This window comes from Mauremys reevesii, linkage group 2, assembly GCF_016161935.1.
Source record: "Mauremys reevesii isolate NIE-2019 linkage group 2, ASM1616193v1, whole genome shotgun sequence".
NCBI lineage: Eukaryota > Metazoa > Chordata > Testudines > Geoemydidae > Mauremys > Mauremys reevesii.
Window position 1 is genome coordinate 242,954,896 of NC_052624.1, and position 24,993 is coordinate 242,979,888.

The window sequence follows — 24,993 nt, forward strand, 5'->3', positions numbered from 1 at the left end:
GCAACTTTTTCATTGAAGCAGAAATCACTGTCCAGAACAATCATACTCCTGCTGACATAGAAGAGGAGATCTGCATCAAAACTGGTCTCATCCTCCTTTATATAACTCACAGGAATGTGTTAATATTTTGAATAGAAGAACAGTTACAAGAGAGTAGAGAGTGTTTTACAGCATTAGAAACTGTTTGTAGAAAGTGATACAACTGACTTTCCTTTGACCTTTGTCATGAAATTAAGTAGCTTTGAAACAGTAAGTTCAAAACTTAAAATCAAGTCAGAATAATTATTATTTTCAACATAACTTGGCAGGACACCACCAAGCGTCAGGCTTCAGATTAATTTGATTCCACCACTACAAGCAAACTAGAAAGGCAGGGATCCTCCATTGACTTCTATCATTTATTTGGTACATCCAGATATTCTAGGGCATGGGGTAGTTGTTATCAGCATCTTTATCACTAAAAGATCCAACCTTTTTGTTTGGTATTAAGAGTCATTTTAGCACAACATTTTTTCTTTTCAATTAAAGTGGAGAATTTCACTGTACAAACTAGTGTTGATCTTGGTGACAATGGCTTCAGTAAATTATTCTGGACTTCTACCTGTGTAAATGAAGGTAGAATTTGGCCTATTACCATATGAAACAAAAAATTTTGGTCATTGATTTTAAATACCAAATCACTTGCAAAAATCAAGATGTTATTTTAGGTGTTATGGAGACAATTAAAAATAAACCAAAAAACCCACACTTACTTCCTTGATGTTACAGTAATACACAGGTGCACAACAGCCAAGGTGCTACTAAACCATCCAGGGGACCTTCTGTAGTGTACTATGCTGCTTACCAACTATGAATCAGGACTGGCATTAGTCCATTAGCTGGATTATCTACTTCCACCCCACTGCATTTCTGGGGAGTCACTGAATTTTGCTCTAATGTCCACATTGCTTTCCATGAGGTATAAAACCATGCGGCATATAACAGAACTCAGAAGCAGTAATGCGGTTTGGACTATTTACAATATTATTGACACCAATATTACATTAAGAACAGGAGTACTTGTGGCACCTTAGAGACTAACAAATTTATTTTAGCATAAGCTTTCGTGGGCTACATCCGATGAAGGGGCTGTAGCCCATGAAAGCTTATGCTCAAATCAGTCTGTTAGTCTCTACGGTGCCACAAACACTTCTGTTCTTTTTGCGGATACAGACTAACATGGCTGCTACTCTGAAACAATATTACATTGAATCTTACCAGATATGCCATGTAAGGTATCAGTGGAAGAGTTATGATTTGCTAAATATGATAATCTTGTTTATATGTATGTACCATCCTTGTATCATGAATTATAAATGTGTGGTATATTTATATCTTCAACTTGAGCTGTGTATCTATGTGACTCTCCCAAACAGTTTGACATCAGCACTACCCAGCCCACTTGATGGCCCATCAAGGGCAATCAGCTGTATAGTGAGAGAACTCATTGGAAGAAGCCTGGGGCTACGCCTATGAGTCTAATGGACATGTAGGGCAGTGGCTCTCAACTTTTCCAGATTACTGTACCCCTGATTTGTCTTGTGTATGGTACCCCAAGTTTCACCTCACTTAAAAACTGCTTGCTTATAAAAATCAGACATAAAAATACAAAAGTGTCACAGCACACTATTATTGAAAATTTGCTTATTTTTACCATATAATTATAAAATAAAGCAACTGGAATATAAATATTGTACTTACATTTCTGTGTATAGTATATAGAGGAGTATAAACAAGTAATTGTATGAAATTTTAGTTTGTACTGACTTCACTAGTGCTTTTCATGTAGCCTGCTGTAAAACTAGGCAAATATCTAGATGAGTTTATGTACCCCTTGGAAGACCTCTGCCTACCTCTGTGAGAACCAGTTATGTAGGGACATGTCTATGGACTCCAAATACTTTTCCATACTCATGTGCTGCGAGAGTGTGTTTGGGACAGAGAGTATGGCTACACTTGCACTTCAAAGCACTGCCGCGGCAGCGCTTTGAAGCGCTAAGTGTAGTCAAAGCGCCAGCGCTGGGAGAGAGCTCTCCCAGCGCTGTCCGTACTCCACCTCCCTGTGGGGAATAACGTACAGCGCTGGGAGCCGCGCTCCCAGCGCTGGGGCTTTGACTACACTGGCGCTTTGCAGCGCCGCAATTTGCAGCGCTGGAGAGGGTGTGTTTTCACACCCTGCTGCAGCGCTGCAAATTTGCAAGTGTAGCCAAGGCCAGAGGATGTACAAGCCACATTGCAGAGAATATATAAAGGCAGCTGCATCTTTTCCACTTTGTCTTCAGTCCTGCTTCTCACCTCTAGAGTACTGTAACTTCTCTACAAACGGAAGCTTTGAACAAAGGACTGACAGACCCATCATAGAACCAAGCTTTGGATGTGTTCCAGGGGGACTCTACAAGCCAGCAAACTCACCAATGCTGCTAAGAACCTGATATATTGACTCTGAAGTGATGTGTAAGTATCTGATTGCTTGACCATTTAACAACTCTCTTCTCTTTCTTTCCTTTTCATTTATAATAAAACCTTTAGTTTTGAGATACTAAAGGATTGGCTGGCAGCGTGGTATTTTGGGTAAGATCCAAACTAATATTGATCTGATAATGTCACTGGTCCTTTAGGATAAGAAGAATATTTTGTAGAGTGAATAGAATTTTAAATATTTTTTCCCTTTACTGGACCTATTTACTGACTGGGAGCCGGAGACTGGAATGCAATAAAGGGGGCTGTGCGATTTTTTTAAAGTTTCTTCATAACCAGTAGGGTGGATCAGAAGCACAGTTTGGGACTGGTTGTTGAATCTAACTATAATGTTAATCACCAGTTTGAGGAGAATTTGCTCTCCTCTCTGCAGCCTGCCCGGCCCTTGGCATTTTCAGTGTGGGCCACCCGAGTCACCTTGGGTCACAACACACAAAGTCCTGAGCACACTATATTAGTACATATTCAGAAATAGTCTGGGAAAACTTTCTCAAGAAGCACACAGAGGTGAAAGTAAGCCGGTATGGTCTGGTACAGTGTACCGGCAAGAGCCAGTACGCTGTGCCGGACTGGACCGGCTTCTGCGGCGGTGATTTAAAGGGCCCAGGGCTCCAGCTGCTGCAGGGAGCCCCTGGCCCTTTAAAACACTGCCGGGGTTCCAGCAGCCAGGCTTGGGCAGTGATTTAAATGGCTTGGTGCTCCTGTCACTGCGGGGAGCCCCAGGCCATTTAAATCCCCGCCAGAGCTCTGGCAGCTGGGCTCGGGAGGGGATTTAAAGGGCCTGGTGCTCCGACCGCTGCAGGGAGCCCCGGGCCCTTTAAATCCCCACTGGAGCTCCTGCAGCTGGGCTCCCATGGTGATTTAAAGGGCCCAGAACTCCGCGGTGGCTGGAGCCCCGGGCTTTTTAATTTGCCCCTGAGCCCCAGGGCTCCCAACCGCCTCTGTAGCTGGGAGCTCTGGGGTGATTTAAAGGCCCTGGGGCTCCCAGCCACAGTTGGAGCCCCAGGGCCTTTAAATCTTGAAAGGCCCCACCTCTTCCGGTTGAGGCCCCGCCCCCCGCTCAGGACTCCGGCGTACCGGTAAGTCCTTTAAGATACTTTCACCCCTGGAAGCACATCAGGTAAGATGCTTGTGCTTGGAGATGAGGGGCTACCATGGTGAACCTGTATTTCAATAGTTATGGGGAAACATTTCTGTTCACAGCCTAAAGCAGTGGTCCCCAAACTTTTTACCTCATGCCCCCCTCTTACCCTTGTCCACTCCCTCCCATGGAGCCAGGAGCCAGGCCATGGCTCCAGAAAGGGGGAATGTGGACAGCGGTAAGAGGGCTGAGGCCAGGGACACAGTTAGGAGTAGGGGTGGGAGCAGATCCCCAGTCCGAGGCCAGGACCCCGAGCACAGGGCCAGGAGTGGAGCTGGGCACCACTTCCTCCCCACCCCGTTTTGGGGGCTGGTCCGGTCTCCAGCCATGCTCCCCACAAATATTACTGTGCACCTCCCTAGGGGTGCATGTCCCACAGATTGAAGACCTCTGGCCTAACTGTAGCATTGGGAGAGTGTTAGAATGGGGAAAGATGTCACCAAAAATGACAGGCATTAGGATTTCAGAACACAGGGTAAGAGGTATTTCTAGCAGTCCTGTTGTGAACCCCCTTAAAAGCTCTTTCCAGAAGACCAAAGTCAGAGCACTCTCCCTCCAGCGAGGATCTAAGCCAGTGTGAAGCATAAGGAGTACGTGATCACTTTTCAACAAACGCTCCAAACTAGGACAGGCCAGTGACAACAGACCACATTCATCCCTGCTGTAACGTCACTGAATTTGGCACAATAATTTCAATTCTAAGGAGCCCCGCAAGGAGGCAGTCAGGGCATGGCACATTTTACAATGCAAAATATAAACTGATAAATAATAAAATCATATCATAAAACCATCCTGATCAAGGAATAGGCACATCTGGCAAGGACAATAGTGGAGAAAGAGAGGGGGGGATATATATACCTAAAGAGCCACAAAAGGTCATGCCTATAACACCTTTTGAAAACAGTTTTAAAGCTGTTATTTAAAAGTGGGGAAGAATGCATTTAGATGAATGCCAAAGGGCAGTGAGTTTCATGCTGAGGGCCACCAAAGCATAAGCAATAACAACTTGCAGACCTAAGAGGCAATGATGGCAGCCCTAAAAGACACAGATGGTGTCAGAGTTCTGATCACCTCTGCAATATGCCTGAAAACCACTAGCCTCAGGAGCAGGAGAGCTCCAGTCTTTCCTGAGCTAGGGTCTCTCAGGCAGTAGCTGGAAGTGCTGCCCCATTGTCAAGCTGACTTACTTTTAGCTGGTCTTATTGAGCATTTTGTTGCTAATCACTAAGCAAAACCTTCCTCACGTGCAGTGATTTCCCCACTGTTACAGTGCCCTTGGGTGAGAACATGGGTTGCATTTAAATTTGGACCAGTGAATTCTGTGTATTATGTGCTCCATGCCTGCAGTGGGGCATATCCGATGATTTTGGTGAAATTGATGTGGAGGCTCTCACTGAAAACAAATGTAAATGATTGATATAATACTAACTACCGGAAAACATCCCACTTCTCCCTAACATCTGGGTAATCAGTGTACTACTTTGCACTTCTAGACATATTTTCGGATTGTGCTCTTCAAGTGCTTTACAAACATTAACTCATTAAGCTGCACCAACCCTCTGTAAGGGTAAGCAAGTGATACACCAGGATTGTTTCATTCACCACTGAAATGCAGTTAGCACTGTGATGGAACACAACAACATTCAATACCTTATCCAGCTGAAACAACAAGAGACATTTAGGCTGACAGAGTGTAATCAGCTGAGTTGGAATTTGTTCAAGACATCTGGGTCACCAAACCTACTCCTACAAAAAATGCTGTGAGGTGTTTTTTTTTTTAATTAGTGTCTCATATCATCTGAAAGACAGCACCTCCAACAGCACAGTGTTTGTTGTCTAGCTTTCTATGGAGCATTGATTCATTTCTTACTCAAAATGGAAGAGTGTCACAGTCACCAGCCCAACTTCCTACAACAAAAGTATTCCAAGGAGATAACTTACTCCAGCCTGGCCCGGTTAACTTTGAATTCTGAGAGGAGAACAAGGTGGTACTGTTGTGAAATCTTCTGCAGAGCTTGAAATGACATCAGCAGAACAAAGATCCTACAAGAAGGATTACAACAATAGTGGCTGTAAGTAATAGGAGAACACGGAATATAAAATCCCCGTATTCATTCTGGGCTTGATTCCTATCTCACTTTTAGCAGTGAGAATCAGCAGTAATGCCAATAGTCATAGAGTCAGTGTAAAACTGGCGGGAGTGAGATCAGAATCATTCCATTGAATATGGACTTTACTGCCCCAAGTTACTGCCATTTAATTCCATGAAAGGATGCCATTTATAGCCAAAGTGATTTACTCCACTTTTGGCTGCATCTGCAATTACATTGGCTATACTAATGCAGCTTCTAAGTCAACAACAAGCAGTTCAAAAAATAAAAAATAAAAATAAACCGGTCGTGTTTTACCACCTGTAGCGTTAGAGGCTTCTGTCAAGTCCACTTTAGAGCTTGTCTCCTTTCATTACTGGAAACTGACTGTTAGACTCTCAGCACAATTATAGCTGGAAATAAAGTGTATTACACAGCAATTTCAGTTCCTGGTCTGTAGCCATGGCAACACCAAGTAATAAAGCTTAAAGTAAGGATTGGTCTGGAAGGGCACAAACTGCACATCTTGAGATCAGACAACTGGATGATTTGGGGGTGGGGAGATCTACTGCCTTTGTTCAGAAAAAGTTTTAAGTTCTATTTTAAGGCAACTAACTTGTCTTTAAAAAATTAACTCTTATTTTTATTTTAGATTGCATACTAAATAGCATTTACATATTTAGCCACCTATTGTAGATCCAAAAGTGAGTGTTCCAAACATTACCCTGTAGCCAACAAGAAGTTGTAGACAAAGCTTTGTGAAATTCATCAGTTTCATTTTACAGCAGTACAAGCAATCATGGCTTCTGTTTTTAGCCATGTGGGTTTACCGCTGTATTTGCACTTTGGTAGTCACTAACACTGGCTGTGCAGGTTGGATCACTGCTATTTCAATGAAAGAAAATAAACTGCAATGTGATTTTGGTCACATGTGCAATATTTTCAAGGTCCAATCCTGATCTCATTTGTGTGGCCACACATCACCATTCATCACGATAGCATCAGCAACTCTGCACATGACTTTACAAGACAGGGATTTTTCATTTAGGACATTCAGTTGATCCTCCACAGCTTTCCAAAACTCTATGATCACGGCTTTGTTCTGGTTTCCATCACTGCTGTGTCTTTGCTTTCTACACAATGGTAGAAACCACAGACACAGCCAGGTTCCAAATAACCATGTTTATTAACTATATACAAACATACAAGGCTTAGCGATGTATATACACTGGTAGACTGCTGGGTTCTGCTGGTTTCTGCACTAGAAGACAGGGAAGCCCACCAGAGGACTCCCAAACTATTTAAAAGAATACTACTCAATTCCTCCCTGCTACCGTCACCATCAAGGCACTTCATTCAAGGGTGTATCTACGCTGCACACTAAGTACGGGATCTGACTCAGGTTTCAGCCCAAGCCCCCGCTTCCATCCACACACAAGTCAGTCTGACTCACGTCATCAAGCACTCAGGACTTGGGTCCTTGGACCCTGCTAGAGGATTGGTCAGAGCCCAGTCCTGCTGTGACTCAAGTCCAAGCCCTCTCACTTTGCAGTGTGGACACAGCCCAAGCTACAGACCTGAGCCAGAAGGTCTGCATGGTGCAATATCGATGCATTAGCATGGCTCTGAGACCCAGGTCCAGCAACTGTAAACACAGGATTACAATGCAGTTTGGATGCTCAAGCATGGGCTTGGAAACACTGAGTCCACAATCCTGGGTCCCACAAACCCGAGTTTACAATGCAGTGTAGATAGACCCATAGTGACCTTCCTTCTGGCGGTGATGATCCACCAGTGTTTTATCAAAGATCTACTTTTCCCCTCATAGTAGAGATATATGTGGTAAAGAAGAAGGGTTTTCCTATTCAACCACTTTTTCATAGGAGAGAGGCAATAGCACAATTAACTCTTGCCAGAAAGTTACTTAAACACTCATTTAATTAACCAAGTATAATTAAATCCTCCTGAAAAATATGCCAAGTATATTGACAGATGAGCACTTTGTTCCACTTGAGCCATTTGAAATGGAGGGAAGAGAGTTATGGACTTTATAGAGTCTAGTCACAGGAAAACTTATTTTGAAATTATCTGGTGCATGGAGCACTGCTGTGTAATCCCAAGGCCAAACCATTTGTTCTTCAGAAGTATCTTTATGAGCCCCATGGATAAAAGTGATCTTGAGCAGGGATGATTTAACAGTATCCAGAGAGAAATGTGAGCTTCAACACAACCACGGAAACCACCTCAATCCTCCCACCAGCTTGGTGGCTGAATCTGAACAAAACTGTCCTGATGGATCCCCTCCAATCACATCACTGCCTGGGAGTCCTACATGGGGCTTTCATTATCCCACCCATGCAGTTCTAAAGTTCTCCAGAGGGAGCTGTATATGAAGAACCAATTCTGTAGTCCCTTGCAGATCTTGTGGGCAGAGAAAGAGGGCCGAGGAATCGAACCCTCTTAACAACTCTCTTCTCTTGCAAGGAGGGATGGAGCACTGATCACAAAATCAAAAGACTGAGTCCAAGGGTTTTTTTTTAATTGTATATAGACATCAGTTTCTTAATTATTTGTATAGGAAAGCCAAAGAACTGTTCAGTACTTAGTCAAGATTTTATATTTTAGCTGCTGTTTTCTGCAAATGTAAGTGTTATGCCAAGGTAGGAACATTTGTTGTCAAGTTGGAGCAGCAACAATGCTGGCTATCTTAACACTGTTCACTGGAGAAATAACTCAGAAGATGTGACTGAGTACTTGGTGAAGTGTAATTACAATAAGCATTTCAGACAATTTAATGAAACTCTGCTTTCCTGATTGATTTTGAATATTCATCACATTAAACTGTAGAACAGTCCTTGAAAGACTGTGATAAAAAGAGGATAATAGTATGAGCAAGCAAAATACCACCTGTTTCAATCTCAGAACCATTCAAATATCTATCTAGGTACTTTACTAGTCCTCCCCTCCCCCCTACATCATCCTAGTGCCTGAGCACTTCACAAACATGCATGAATTTACTCTCACAACAGCCCTGTGAGATAGGAGGAAATTACTATCCCATACTACAGATGAGGAACTTGAGGCACAGAGATTAAGCGACTTCCCTAGGTCATGCAGGAAGTCTGTGGCAGAGCCCGGAACTGAACCAAGTTCTCCTGAGCGTCATCCCACACTCTTAACCACAAAGCAACCCTTTCCTAGCAAAGGGGTCAATTATTGAGTGCTGAAAGTGTGCTTGCTGCTGTGTTATCACATTAGAAATATAGTCTTTGCTCTCAGACATTTACAATCCACGGGTAAGACATTTCAGCCACATAAAGAACATTATCACTTCAGTGTCAGCTTTACTTCAAGGTGATAGTGATGGATCTTGCAGAGCTTGATGGAAGAAGACGTGTGTTTTGAGGATAGTTTTGAAGGGGAACAGGAAGGCTGTTTGATACACTAGCTGGTTGGGGGGTTGTGCAGTCTGCCATTCTGTTCCTTATGCTAGGTACAATACCAAGACAGAGAGAAAGCTATGAAAGGGTCCGTGATGGGGCACTCACCTGTCATGAGTACCTCCCATCAGCTGGGTGGGATGCAGTAACCCTCTTTTCCCCATTTCTGGTTCCCCCTGTCAGTTTCTAACCTCACTAGGCAGGTCTTTAGTGGCTCAGTCCTCTGGCCAAGTCACACAATCAACAATAGGGGAATCCCTTCTGGGGTAGGGAAAGTCCAACAAACTATCTGCCCTCACCTGGGTCTTCAGCCCCACCTCTGGGCTCTTTAAATCCAGCCCCTTCACTTGGGCTTCTAAAGGAAACATGCCCCCTTCTCAGGGCTTAGGCCACTCTGCTAATGGCTGATGGGGGAATCTGAGCCTGCATCTACACTGGGTCCCAACCCAGGGACCCTATGAACAGCCACCACATACTCTGCCTCCAATTCGCTGCTGCTGTTCTCTGGGCCTTTCCCCACAGAGTTCCTCTCTCTTCATCCTCACCTCAAGGCTGAAGTTCTCAGATCCTCATCCTCCTTGCTAAATGCAAATTCCACCAGAATCTATCTTCTAGTTCTCCCTCAAGCACCTATGACCAGAAAGAAGCACTCTTTATTGCTTCTCTGGTCCCAGCTGGGCACTGACCTGCTCAGGTCCTCCTGCAGCTCCTTTTATCTGAGTTTGCTGGACTCTGATTTGAAGCATCTGATCAGCCTTTCTAGGAAAGCCCGGAGGACCCAGTTCTACTGCTCTTTCCTGGGACAAGGCATAATAGGACTGTGGGGCCTCCAACAGGGAGCCTCAAAGGGCCAGGTACACCCTATCACAGGGTCATTTAGTAAAGAGGCTTCACTAGAGCAGTGTGAGGGAGAAGGAAGATACCAGACTTGCAAGCAAAGGCAAAACTTTGCAGGTAACAAGGAGAAATGTTAGCTTGATGTAGAAAGTGGGGCAAGGAAGCTAGTCTCCAGATTTGAAGATGGGAACCATATAGCCAGAAGAAAGATTTTTTAAGCAGCAGCATTTTGGATAGACTGGAGAGGACTGGTGAGCCCAAGGCCTACTACAGTTAATGACAATCTGTAAGATACAATCTAAAGACTTGCTGTCATTCTGGTGGTGTATTGAGGACTGCATGCTATCATTTAAGAGCAGGGGGTGGGAAGGAGCATTCCTGGTCCTGTCTGCAGGCTAAGGGGCTCTGTGTCAAAGATGCAATCAGAATCAGTCTGGAAAGAGCCAGTTTAAAGCAAGGTGGGATGAGTTATGCCTTGCTGCCTTAAGGAGCAGCCTGTTTTCTCTCTCTCTCTCTCTCTCTTTGGGTTCTTGTGTGTTATTCTGAATTCTAAGAAATAAAGTCATATTACACTGCACGCTTCCAGCAAGAGCATTGATGCTTGTTATCTAATTTCTGTGTATGTATGCTGTGAACACAACAATCCCCACATCACATTGTGTTCAGGAGGCATCAATATTTATAGCTTGAAACCAGAACCAAAATCCCCTTGGGTTCATTCATTCCTAACTTGGTTTCCCACTCCCACACCCACCCCCACCGCCACCCCCACCCCCAACTTGCTGAGTCTCACATTGATTATCTTTGAGACTTTGCAGCTGGAATCAGTGTTGAAGAGAATGGTAAGCAATTTGTAGACTTCACACACCACCTGGTTCACAAGATCATTTGACAGCATAAGTTCTTATTCCTTAATTGTATTATTTAACTCTGCAAAGTACTTGGAAATAGTTTGTATCAAAGCACTAGACAAAATACACCTTAGAAGCCAAGCAAGTTGAAAGGAGACCTTTTAAGAGGTGATGCTCAGAACTCTCTGGGGAAGGAAAGCTTTGAGTCATAACTATGGCAGTGTTTTGGGGGAAAGTTACAATGCTCTGAAGAGAATTCTCTATCAGCCAACCTGTAGAATGCTGCTGCAGTACAGCTTGTCCAAGAAATTGGAGAGAAGTTAACAATGTGATGCAGTTGCAAAAAGAGCAAATGCTCTGGATTGTATTAACAGGAGTGTCCTATATACAACACAGGAGATAATTGTTCCACTTGGCACTGGTGAGGCCTCTGCTGGAGAAATGTGCACGTTTTGGGCACCACACTTCAGGAAAGATGTGGACAAATTGGAGAGTCTCCAGAGGAGAGCAACAATAATGATAAAAGGTTTAGAAAACCTGATCTATGAGGAAAGGTTAAAACACAGGGCATATTTAGTCTTGAGAAAAGAAGACCGAGGGGGGACCTGATAGTCTTCAAATAGGTCAAGGACTGTTATAAAGGGGATGGTTCTCAGTTGTTCTGCATGTCCCCTGAAGGTAGGAGAAGAAGTAATGGACTTCATCTGGAGCAAATGAGATTTAGTTTCGATATTAGGAAAAAACTTTTTAATGTTTAAGTACTGCAATAAGTTACCTAGGGAAGCTGTGGAATTCCTGTCACTAGAAGATTTTAAGATTTTAATAGCTTAGGGCATGGCTACACTTGCAGATGTAGAGTGCCGGGAGTTAAACCAGCCTTCGGAGACCGCAGCAGGGAAAATGCTGCCGAGTGTTTACACTGTCAGCTGCAAGCACACTGGCATGGCCACGTTAGCAGCTCTTGCAACGCCACAAAGAGCAGTGCATTGTGGTAGCTATCCCAGTGTGCAAGTGGCTGCAACGTGCTTTTCAAATGAGGGGGTGGAGTGTGACAGGGAATGTGTTGTGTGTATGTGGAGGGAGAGACAGTATGGTTTGGGGACTGAGAGCTTGTCAGCATGCTGTCTTGTAAATTCAGACAGCAGCAGACCCCCCTCTCTCACACACACACTTACAACAGCAGCATTCCACACTAATGGCTTGTTTTGTCCCAGAGCAGATAAGCATGCTGGCTGTCAGAAACAGAGCTTTCAAAACAATGAGAAGAGTGGCCACTTGACTTCAGAGGATTATGGGACGTTTCCAGAAGCCAATCACAGGGCAGTAATGCAACACCTTGTCCACACTGACGCTAGGGCATTTCGCCCGGGGCTGCTTTAATGTGCTGTAACTTGCAAGTGTAGCCAAGCCCTTAGACAATCACCTGTCAAGGATAGTCTAGATATACTCAGTCCTGCTTCAATGTGGGAGGGGGATGGACTAGCCCTAAATTTCTATATGATTCTATCAAGGGCCTGAGAATCAGGACTTCTGGGTGCTACTTCTTGGCACTGGCTTGCTGTGATACTCTCTGGCTCAGTTTACCTGTGTGTAAAATAGGATCAGTAATAATTATCCATTCCCCAGGGCTCCTGTGGGGATTAACTGAAGTGTTTTGAATGTTCTGAGAGCAAATAACAGATATGATATATGAATTGGAATTATGATTATATGAAATATGAAATATCGTGATAAACTTCCCTTAGCATTTCACTGTATAAATGGAGTAGTCAAATATTTTGGAGGTTTGTGAAGGTCAGATTCCTGAGTTTGGCTCCTGTTGTCCACTTCACTTTACTCATTAGAAGGGAAAATAAAATCTCTCTCATTTCATTGACTATACAAATGCTCTTTGATGTCTTTAAGACTGGTGAAATCCCCCTGGCATCACTGTGTGGAAAGGGAGAGTAGGTAGGGGAAGATGCATCCTTGCTTTTGAACACAGAGGCAGACTTGTTCTCACTGCTTTCATCATTGAAGGATCCAGCTGAGCTCGGCACAAAGGCTTTTAAAAGCCCAATATATATATATATAAATCTAATATGGGAATAAATTAGCTTGTGTTGCTCCGGGAAGTCTGTAAATTGAGGCAGCAGCAAGAGCAAGGCAATGAAACCAGCGGCTGGGAGAGGGCCAGTTTATCCACAGTGCTGAAAATGATTTTATTTAAAGCTTTACTTTAAAGGCAGTGCTATTAAAGAGAAGATGTAATTAGTGTTACCATAGGGAGCCCAGCAGTGAGAAGGGGCTCAGATCAAAACCATGTTAGAAGGTGCTCCTCCACATGCCTCCTTTAACTCCCCCGCTAGGGGCCTTTCTAGTGAACTGGGATGCATTGTGTGCCACAACCCTATCGTCTAGTACAACCTGAGAACTGTGTGAGGCCTGCTGAGCTGTTTCTTGCAGCTCACAAGGAGCATCTCCATTTCTAGGCAATTTGGTGTGTTAGAGGGGAATTTATCCCCACATCTGTGCCGAGTGCAGTACAGAGACCAAGTGGGGATGGTTTGCATCACCGGTAAGGCCTGCTCTAACTTATGCCCCAGCTATCGTTGCTCCTGTGGGCACTATGCCACCATGGAATACCCTGGGTATAGAGATGCCGTAGCTATGCCTCTTCCTTTCCCTAGTCCACCTCTTGCACCAGGGGACACTACAGGCAGGGACACACCAACTTTATGCCTGCTGAGGAGGGCTCCTACTCTGGGCAGTATTTCCTGAGGGACAGGGAAGGGTATGGCTGATTTTCACCCACTTTTTCCCAGCAGAGGCAGTGCAAAGTGACCTCTGGACAACGATGTTATCCCAAAGCCCAGTGATTACCCCACTCATCTAGAATGTGGGAGACCCGGGTTCAAATCCCCACCTTAGAGGTGGCAATTGAACCCTTGTTTTCCACATGCCAGGTGAGCACCCTAACCCAGGCTATGGAATATTCTGGGATGGCGGGGGGGAGTCTCCCAATCTCTCCTATTGAAGCTGTTCCACTTTGTGTAGTGATGGGAACTCAAGTGTCCTCCATCCCAGGTGACTACCCTAACCGCCAGGTTCTGGAGTCACTCTTACGCTCTCTGCCCCAATGAACATTGAGCGTGCTCTAGTGGGCACAGTCTCCTCTGCTCCACTGTGTTCTTTTCTACCCAATCCCCTCCAACCTCTCCGTCTTGTCTCTTCCCCAGCCCATCTCCTTGTCCCAATCACATTTTTTTTACCTACCCAGGCTCCAGTCCTCAGATTTCTCGTCCAGGCCCCAGTCTCCTTTCCCAGCAAGGCCTAGTCTCACCCCTTTGGGTTCCCCATCCTCGTATCCCCCAGTATCCTTTCCCAGTTAGTCCCAGTTCCCCTCCTCCTCTAGCACCTCATCCAATCTGTGTCTTTGATCCACCTTGGACTCCAGTCAGCCTCTCACCCACATTCCCCATCCCCAGTGGCTCCCAATCCCAGTTTCCCATCCTGGGCTTCTCATCCAATCTCCATACTTCCCCCATTTCCCTGGATTCTTGTCCCACTCTCTTTTCCCAGCCGGTGCCACTTCTCCCCCTGTTCCTGGTCACATCTGTCTCCCCTCCCATCTCACCTCTTTCCCCCCACTATTCTCAGTCCCAGTCTCCTTGCCCAGCCAGTCTCAGCCTTCCCTGGCTCCCACTCTCAGTCTCTGCCCCGTCTCACAGTCTAAGTTCCAATTACCCCCTTAAGTCCCAATATTCTTCTTCTCTCCCTCCAGTCCCAGTCTCCCACACCGCTCTCCCACCTCTGCACATCTGGCTCCTGCCCACTCTGCATGGATCCGATATCTTCCTCCTGCTAGGACCCAACAGGATGATCATTAGGAGCACAGAAGAGGCAAGTTCCTTGCTCTCAATTCTGGTGCCCGCACCCAGAGCCAGCATAGCCTGAAGCAGCTCAGACCTACAACTGCAGGGAAAATCCTGCTCAGCCAATACAGACAGCATCTCTGGGCAATTTAGCAGCTAAACTCAAAGTCTCTACTGAGCATGTGTGAACTTCTATAGTTCAGAGGCTTATAATTTGGCAAAATTTGAGTGGATTTTCGCCGAGATGGCTAAAGACACATCCCTGACACAAAGGCCATCCCCTGTCAAATTTCAAGTCTGTGCTTCAAAGCATGGGGATTTTAGGGCTTTCAAAAGAAAAATAGGCACCAGAATTTAACATGGGCAAAGCAACCTATTTTTTCCTAGTTTCATTCTTGGAAATGGTTGAATTGCTTTGGCTGAAAATTTCCAGAAACATTTATCCTTAGGACAGACTCCTGCTTGGAAAATTTCAACTCAACTGGTTACATTGTGGCAAAGATATAGACAACTGAAAATAGGGTCTGAATGGGAAGTGTCAGGCAACGTTACTGCTATGTGGTGCTACCAGTCTTGCTTATAATATGAGTATGTGTACATATATACAGCATCCTGAATGTTAATAAAATAGATCAAAGTTACAGGAGTAACTTCTCTTTCAAGATCAGGTGTCCCACTTGGGAAAAGACAGCATTATTAGCCTGACATACAGCCTCTAGTTCTGATAGTAATAACACCTAGTCACTCAGTCAACAGAGGTGATTTCCTTCAGCCAAACCTGAAACAAAAGTATTGCTGTTGTAAAGCTCAGGTTCGCTGAGGATTAGGTGTTCCAACATCATGGTAAATGCAAATACAACTCAATTATAGTTGTTCTTTCACATGGTCAGCAACCTAAAATGCTTGGCAGAGTTAAGTAATACAAGATAGTGGAGTGTATATGGCAAAAATGAGAAGTAGTCAGAATATGATAGATCCATAAAATATTATTTCCATCAGTGAAGAGTTATTTCTAGAAGGCTCATGTCCAAGGACATCTCTCTTCCAAAATGGCACAGTGAAGCAATTTTCTAAATTTTCAAATTCTTGCCTGGAGTCTCTATTCTCCTGTCCTCTTCTTCATGACAGTTCTTTCAAGGTGACTCATGTTAGTCTCTCAACCTTTCCTCAGCGGGATGCCTGTTAAATTTAGAGTCTTGTGTATGTACCTGTTCTATTTCTCTGTGAAACTCCTCTGCTGCTCCATGATTGGCTGTCTCCTTAGGGCAACCTGCTGGCTGGCTATATCTTTGAACTTGTAAAAGGGAATACAAAATACTCCTTCTCTTAGGAGAGGATTATGTGATTCCATTTTCTGTCAGTTCATTCTAGAACAGTTCAACAGACACCACAAATAGAAATGCATCAGGGTATTCCATAGATTTCAGTGCATCACCCCACCACTGTAACTGGCATGTAAGAATCCAGCATGTCCACAATATCGGTTGAATTTAAATCTAGTTCACCTCTCCTGACCCCATTTATCTATTTTATTTTCTGAAATATTTTCCTAATTTCTTAATTACTATTTTTCTTTATTAGGGAGTGATTTACTCCATTGACACTAGATACTTGAAATGAAAAATCAGAAGAAAGCAACAAAAATGTTCTATTTTTAGCCCCCTTTTTGGTGTATGCCATTTTCTTTCTTATTTCACTGTGATAGTTACATATCCTATACAGGAAAAAAGTACATTAAAAAGTGTTATGATTGCAAAGTGAAGCACTCAAAAGTCAGGAAATGACACAGTTGAGGTAATATACACTACTTTACTCTTCCCCTTGATGTGCATGCATTATGATACAGGCTGTAATTATGTGAGCTCATCCTATTTCTCAAATAATGCACTGGAATATCCTACAGTATTTTTTCTTCATTCTTGGTCTGTTTTTCCATGCTACAAAATTCAGCTGTTGCTTCCAGGAGTCTGTCTCCACAAATAGATACTAGAGTGATGGTTATCACTATAAAAATCAAGACAGACCAATATGACTAAAATGGAAAGATACCTATGCCGTACTGTCTCTCTCTATTGTGGTCTCTTAAATTGAATGTCACTAGCTTGAATTATCCCCTTTAATATGATTTGAATTTATATATAAATAAAAGGCACGAAATATTTAAAATATTATAGAATCTATAAACACTGAAGCTAATTAAAAATTATCCTGCATATTGCATTTTGATTGCCAGCTTTACAGTTTTGTATCTCTAAATATACCTTTAGAAAGAATTTAGGAAGTGGATATAGCTATGCAGGGGTTTTTAACTTATTAATTTTGCTTAGGCTCTTTCAGTTCATATTGCACTTTATTTTTAAGTGTTAACTGGAAACTGACTAACTCTTGCCTTCCTTCTGAATAGTGCTGTGTTTGACTTTTTAAAAGTATAGTGTTTATATGTGGCAACTGGGCTAGATTCTGATCACAGTTACATCAGTGTAAATCTGCAGTGACTCCACTGTAGTCTGCTATAAGCTATTAAAGCTAATGATGCTGAGTAACCAGAAAATAGAGACTGACCTCCAGCAGAGCATCAGATCCTTCATTTCAAATTGTTCCTTATAGACCAGAGTTGTAAGAACATAATAACAAATTAAGGGAGAATATTAAAAGGGCATTCTGGTCATCTAAGCTCATTCTCTTTCAGTTCTCCAGATCACACTCCCATTGGCACTGCTTAATTGTTTCTTGGATGAAACAAGCATTTTAACTTCAGTAACTTCACTTAGCAGAGTAGGTCACTCGACACATTTCTACTGTATTTTCCAGCATATGACTCATTTATATAATCTTCTACTATCTTCTAAGTCTATTTTGAGCCCTCCATTCACACAACTGCAACCTAATTTTTCCCTGGGGATTGAATTGGGCTTTTCTAGCAAATAGTTTTCAGTTATCTTCTCTTTTATTACCCTAAAATGTATGCTTTTCAGAGCAGTGTTTATTTGACATTTGGAAGGCACCTAGTACATTGTGGGAAGTACCAGAAGCAAATTAATAATATTAGAGCTGTCAAGCGATTTAAAAAATTAATTGTGATTAATCTCACTGTTAAACATTAATAAAATATCATTTACTTAAATATTTTTGGATGTTTTCTACATTTTCAAATATATTGATTTCAGTTACAACACAGAATACAAAGTGTACAGTGCTCACTTTATATTTATTTTTTTATTACAAGTGTTTGCACTATAAAAAAAAAACAAAAGAAATACTATACGTATGTATTATTTTTCCTCCCAACTGATGGCTGAGTGAAATACTTTATTGACTTAGAGCCTGCGGCTGCAAAGCATTAATCACAGATTTGACTCTATTCATACAAGAAGTCCCAGTAGGTTCACCGGATTCCCCATGAAATTCTGTCTATTTTAGGTACCAATATGGCCACTATTACCATAGTACATGAGTACTCCATGATTTTTTAATATATTTATCCTCTCAATGCCACTGTGAGGTAGGGAAGTGCTCTATTCTTATTTTTCCGATGGGAACAGAGACTAGGGCCTGGTCTACACTAGGACTTTAATTCGAATTTAGCAGCGTTAATTCGAATTAACCATGCACCCATCCACACCAGGAAGCCATTTAATTCGACATAGAGGGCTCTTTAGTTCGAATTCTGTACTCCTCCCCGACGAGGGGAGTAGCGCTAAATTCGACATGGCTATGTCGAATTAGGCTAGGTGTGGATGCAAATCGAACTTAGTAGCTCCGGGAGCTATCCCACAGTGCACCACTCTGTTGACGCTCTGGACAGCAGTCCGAGCTTGGATGTTCTGACCAGCCACACAGGAAAAGCCCCGGGAAAATTTGAATTCCTTTTCCTGTCCGGACAGTTTGAATCTCATTTCGTGGTTGGACATCGGGGCGAGCTCAGCAGCACCGGCAGCAATGCAGAGCTCTCCAGCAGAGGAGTTCATGTAATCTCTGAATAGAAAGACTGACCGGGAAGTCTTGAATAGAAAGATAGACTGACCGGGAAGTCTTGGATCTGATCGGTGTGTGGGGCGAGGAGTCTGTGCTTTTGGAGCTGCGCTCCAAAAAACAGAATGCAAAGACCTACGAGAAGGTCTCCAAAGCCATGAGAGACAGAGGATACAGCCGTGATGCAACGCAGCGCCGCGTGAAAATCAAGGACCCCAGACAAGGCTACCAAAAAATCAAAGCGGCAAACGGACGCTACGGAGCCTGCCACCACTGCCCCACCAGTGACCGTGGACTCTGACGATGGGACAGTGTCGACGGCCAGTTCCTCGGCGATGTTCGCGGACGGGGAAGATGAGGAAGGGTTTGTGGAGGACGAGGCAGGCGACAGCGCTTACAACGCTGGTTTCCCCGACAGCCAGGATCTCTTCATCACCCTCACGGAGATCCCCTACCAACCCTCCCCGGCCGTTAACCCGGACCCTGAATCAGGGGAAGGAGCAGTCGGTAAGTGCTTTAAACATGTAAACTTTTATTCTTAATATTACAGGAATCTGAAGTATGTGAAAAGGAGGTCTCTCTATATATGGGGATAGAACAGAAATCATCCTGGGAGATCTCCACGAAGCTCTCCAGGAGGGAATCAAAAAGCCTCCACAAGAGGTTCCTGGGGAGAGCTGCCTTACTGGGTGCTCCGTGGTAGCACACCTTTCCGCCCCAGGCTTTCATAAGGTACTCAGGGAGCATTGCCTCCCCGAGCACGGCTGCATAGGCCCCTGGTTTGTGCTGGCTTTCACGCAGCATGCGCTCTCTATCTCCTTCAGTGACCATCCTCAGGGTGATCTCGCTCGGAGACTCCTGCATCTAATTAGGGGAATTACTGTAATGTTACGCCTGGTCCAAAGTATTTTTAAAAAATCTCCAGACAGATGGCGTAGCAGAGACTCAGCACGCTGCGGCGTGACAAGCGTAACGGAAAGCCAAAGAATCAAATGGACGCTCATGGAGGGAGGGGGACTGAGGACGCAAGCTATCCCACAGTTCCTGCTGTCTCCGAAAAGCATTTGCATTCTTGGCTGAGCTCCAAATGCTTCTAGGGTCAAACACAGTGTCCGCGGTGGGTCAGGGCATAGCTCGGCAATTTACGCACCCCCCCCCACCCCCAGAAGTGAAAGGGGAAACAATCCTCTGTTGACTCTTTTACATGTCACCCTATCTTTACTGAATGCTGCAGATAGATGCAATGCTGCAGCACTCAACACCAATATCCTTGCTCCCCCCCCCCCCGCCATGGGTGGCTGATGGTACAATATGACTGATATCCATTGTCATCATCAGCCTATTGGCACATGGGACAGTGCAGAAGGACTGCTAACCATGCCGACTAGCATCAGTGAGGTCGATCAAGGGCGCCTGGTCCTAATTTTTCCTGGTAGATGGTGCAGTATGGCTGGTAACCGTCCTCATCACAGCAACAGGGGGCTGAGCTCCATCAGCCCCCACCCTTCATGTGTAAAGAAAAGATTCAATTGCCCCGGGACTAGCAGAGGGATGCTGGGCTCCTCTCCTCCACACTCCTTAATGTCCTGTCTGGACTATCATAGCAGCTGGAGGCTGCCTTCCACTCATTTCTCACTAACAAGTCACTGTGTCTTATTCCTGCATTCTTTATTACTTCATCACACAAGTGGGGGGACAATGCTATGGTAGCCCAGGAAGGCTGGGGGAAGAACGGAATGAACAGGTAGGGTTGTTGCAGGAGCACCCCCTGTGAATAGCATACAGCTCATAATTTCTGCAGGATCTGACACAGAGCAGCTGTGCTCTCTGGTTCTATGATACAGTGATTCTCTAGTACACTTGCCCATATTCTAGGCAGGACTGATTCTATTTTTAGATACCAAAAAGGAGGGATTGACTCTGGGAGTCATTCCCAATTTTGGCTTTTGCGCCCCTGGCTGATCTCAGCCAGGGGCACTTATGACAGCAGCAAATGGTGCAGTGCAAAAGGACTGGTAACCATGATCATCTTATTACCAATTTATGGTATGGTAGATGGTACAGTATGGCTGGTAACCATCTCTGCTGTCATGCAAAAGCAAAAGCATGCTGCTGTGTAGCGCTGCTGGACCGCCTCTGTCAGCGGCATCTAGTACACATACGGTGACAGGCACAAAAGGCAAAACAGGCTCCATGGTTGCCACGCTGTGGCGTCTGCCAGGGCAATCCAGGGAAAACGGGCTCGAAATGATTGTCTGCCGTTGCTTTCCCGGAGGAAGGGATGACTGACGACATTTACCCAGAACCACCCGTGAAAATGTTTTTTGCCCCATCAGGCACTGGGATCTCAACCCAGAATTCACAGAGACAGACTAGACTGTGTTCATTGTTCGCAAAAATGTATCTCTGCAAGGAATTCACTCCCTTTTTCCCATCACACAGCTTCGACTGTCTCCAGACCTGCCACAGCAACCCCCTCACAGAGGCTGGCAAAGATTAGGCGGCGAAAGAAAAAGACACGGGACGAGATGATCACTGAAGTTATGGGGTGCTCCCGAGCTGAGGCGGACCAGCAGAGCCAGTGGAGGGAGACCATCTCTCTGTACCAGCGCTCACACAGCGAACGGGAGGAGAGGTGGCGTGAGGAAGACAAGCAGGCGACTCAAACGCTGCTTGGACTAATGAGGGAGCAAACGGACACGCTCCGGCGCCTTGTGGATGTCCTGCAGGACCGCAGCCAGGAGGACAGAGCCCCCCCGCAGTGTATCTGCAACCTCCCTCCCCCGCCACAAAGTCCCATACCTCCCGTCACCCAAAGTAACCAGAAGGAGTGGCGCCAGGGGCCGTGAAAACTGTCACTGCACTCCAGCAGAGTGCTCAAGTACCCAAAAGCTCTCATACCCTAAGTTTTGAGAATTCCTTCCCTTCCTGACTCACCCAAGCCCCAATCCCAGTTTCATCCCCTGACTGTCTGGTTAATTATTAAAAATACTTTGCTGTTAATTACTGTTTCCGTCATGCTTTTTTACACAACACTGTGTTTGAAGGAGTGGGTGGGTGGGTGGGTGGGGAAGGGGGTAGGGTATTGCATAGGACAGTCACCTTTAGCAGGGTACAGAGACGGGGGCAGGATCAGCAGCAGGTCACACACACAGTGCAGTCAGTAGGCACCCTGGTTGGTATGGAACGTGGTTTGCAGGTTCTGTGTGGGTGGGGGGGTACGTGACTTTGTAGCGGGGGAGGGAGGTTACAGATCTCATGCAATGGTCCCTGTCCTGGACCACAGAGCCACGCAGCAGAGGAATCTGTATCCGTCCTCCCCCGCCACAAGGCCACATAGCCCCTGCACACAGAGTCCCAAAAAGGAGGGATGGCAGGCTCCGTTGAAACAACCAGTCCGGCACTGCAGAGCGCTCTGGGAGCAGGAGCCTGTCATTCCTCGAGTTTAGAGGCGGTCTTTACATCACCGCACACCCTACCCAGCACAGTCTGCGTCCCAGTTTCAACCCTTTAATGCAAAGTCATCAATAAAGAAACCTTTGTAAAGTTACAGTGGAAGATGTATTTTATTTTTAAACGTGTGTTGGAAGTGGGGGAAGCGGGGTGGACGGGGTATGTAACTGCAGATGCTAGTCAACAGTAACTTGGTAAAGAAACAGGGGCAGGTTCAGCTTCTCTGTAAAGAAACTGAACAGTCACAGGTCACGCTGCTCGCTGCTCGCTGGTACTTGAAGAGTTCCTTGTCGCTGGGCAAGGTGCCTGCATAGGGCTTCACGAGCCAGGGCATTAGCGGGTGGGCTGGGTCCCCGAGGATCACTATAGGCATCTGCACATCCCCAAGAGTTATTTTGTGGTCCGGGAAGAAACTACCTTCCTGCAGGCGTCTAAACAGACCAGAGTTCCTGAAAACACGCGCGTCATGAACTTTGGCTGGCCACCCAACGTTGCTGTTGGTAAAACGTCCCCCATGGTCCACCAGTGCTCGCAGCACCATTGAAAAGTAGCCCTATTTCTCAGCAGCTGACTGTGGAAGAGGTGGACGATAAGGTGCGAGGAGTTGACAACGGCCATAACTGCACCGTGCTCCGTGCTCGCAGTGCTGTGGCGTCCGCGCTGTCACTGAGCAGAAAAGTGCACGAACAGATTGCCCACAGGCGCTTTCGGGGAGGGAGGGAGGGAGGGCGTGATTGATGGTTCAATGATGACAGTTACCCAAACCACCCTCGACACATTTTTTCCCCCAGCATGCATTGGGGGGAAATCCCAGAATTCCAATGGGTAGCGGGGAGTGCGGGAACTGTGGGATAGCTTCCCACAGTGCACCGCTTCCAAAGTCGACGCTTGCCCCGTTACTGTGGACTCACACAGTATTTAGTGTGGATACACAAATTCGACTTCATAAGGTCGATTCCACAAATTCGACTTAAGTTGATTCGAAATAGTCTTGTAGTGTAGACATACCCTAAGCAACTTGCCTAAAGTCACAGCACAGACACATCTGGGGTTACAGGTCAGGCAGTGCCACAACCCCTTGCTGATCTGGGTTGAACCCCAAAGTGTCACACACGCATTATTACCCTGAAAGCAGTTGCTAGCGTTATTTATTCTTATTGAAGTTATCGTCACTAGAATACTGCAAACTTTTGGCTTAATCCAATGTCTATGGAAGTCATATGGATGTTGGATCAGGCCCTTAGTCACAAGAAATAGTTGTCCAAATTATGCTTCATGTACTCTGTGAAAAGTAATCCATAATACATTTGCTAATTTGAATTTTGCTAAATTCACACCAAAATGTTCACACAAAAATATTAAGTTGCTTCCCAGCTCTCAAAGATTTAATAGTGGAGTGCTGCAGTGAGGTCTCATCTTATTAAGATTTTATTATTTTACCAAAATAGAACACAATATATTTTCAATATTATTGTAGTTGCTACTGGCGGCAATGCTCATAGTTAAGGTTAGCTAATACTTTCCATATAAGATTCAATTTTCAATTTCTTATAACTTTATCAAAATTAAATTCTTCAGGCTGAATTTTTTTATGCCAGGTCTCTGCATCAGGCTGCATTTGGGGGTATGCTTCAGCTAACATGCTTCATCACTCCTGTGAATGAGGTAGGCAAAATATGTTTGCTCATTTTACAAAGTTTTGAATCTTAGATCTTCTTTTATTAAAAAGCTCCAGCACTTCCAAGTTCTGGAGCAGTTAATTGATATTTAGCAGGGGAGTCACCCTGGTGTCCTGTATGTGCCTTTTGCCATCCCCAGGAAAATTCACCCACATTTGGCTGAGTTGTAAGACTCTGAAAATCACAGTTCACGCATGGTCAGTCAAGGTTTGTTAGAGGTTGCCAGCATTATTCTCCAAAGATTCCATCTGCTCTAACTCTAATTCATCCCCTCCCAGCTTCTATGTGCTGACTGGACTCGTCATATATGATTCCCACAGACTGACTGGGCATGCTCCATCCCAGGAGCTAAGGGGGACCTCTACATCTACATAGGAAAAGAGGGGGGAAGGTATAGGTTGGGAATGATAGGAGCAAGCTGTGGGGGATGGGAGCAATAGAAGACAAGTACAGGCTGAGGAGGGACACTCTGTCCCAGTTACTTCTGACCCCTCCCGGTCTCTTTGAGTACCAGGGGCGGCTCTAGACCCCAGCGCGCCAAGCAGGCGCTTGGGGCGGCCGTTTCCCGGGGGGGCGGCATTTGGCTCCGGTGGAGCTCCCGCCGGCATGCCTGCGGCAGGTCCACCGGAGCCCGGGACGAGCGGACCTGCCGCAGGCATGACTGCGGCGGGTCCCGTCTTCCCGCGGCTCCGGTTGAGCTCCCGCAGGCCGGACTGCGGCAGCTCCGCGGAACCCGGGCTCCGGTGGGCCTGCCGCAGGCATGCCGGCAGGAGCTCAACCGGAGCCGCGGGAAGAGGGGACCCGCCGCGGGACCGGGGAAGGGCGGCGCAGCGCTCCGCGCTGCTTGGGGCAGCCTACTTTCTAGAGCCGCCCCTGTTGAGTACAACCCCTTAGATCTCAGACTTCAAACCATCACCTCTCTCTGGGGGGTGTCAGGATCTCAGACCACTCTCTGGGCTGCAGTCCTCTGTGATCAGCCATGGTCACCTCAACAGGCCTGACTTATCTTCAGTGCCCGCAGTTTTGTTCCCTGGAGGAGCAATGACTGTGGTAACTAGTGACCAAGCAGCCATCTTCAAGTAAAGCGTTATTTATTTAGAACAAAAGCATTTCAGAGAAAAACAGATCTTAAACAATAAAGCACAGTATTTGCATATCT

The 24,993-nt window shown here is 45.3% G+C and overlaps 1 long non-coding RNA gene across 1 annotated transcript; it reads right to left on the bottom strand.

Moving 5' to 3' along the window:
* Positions 1-434: 434 nt before the first annotated feature.
* Positions 435-6,164, bottom strand: LOC120399085. The gene is made up of 3 exons (XR_005594949.1): positions 6,070-6,164; positions 5,600-5,701; positions 435-601 (listed from the first exon to the last, which is right to left on the bottom strand). It is a non-coding gene; the product is annotated as an uncharacterized LOC120399085 (long non-coding RNA).
* Positions 6,165-24,993: the final 18,829 nt, after the last annotated feature.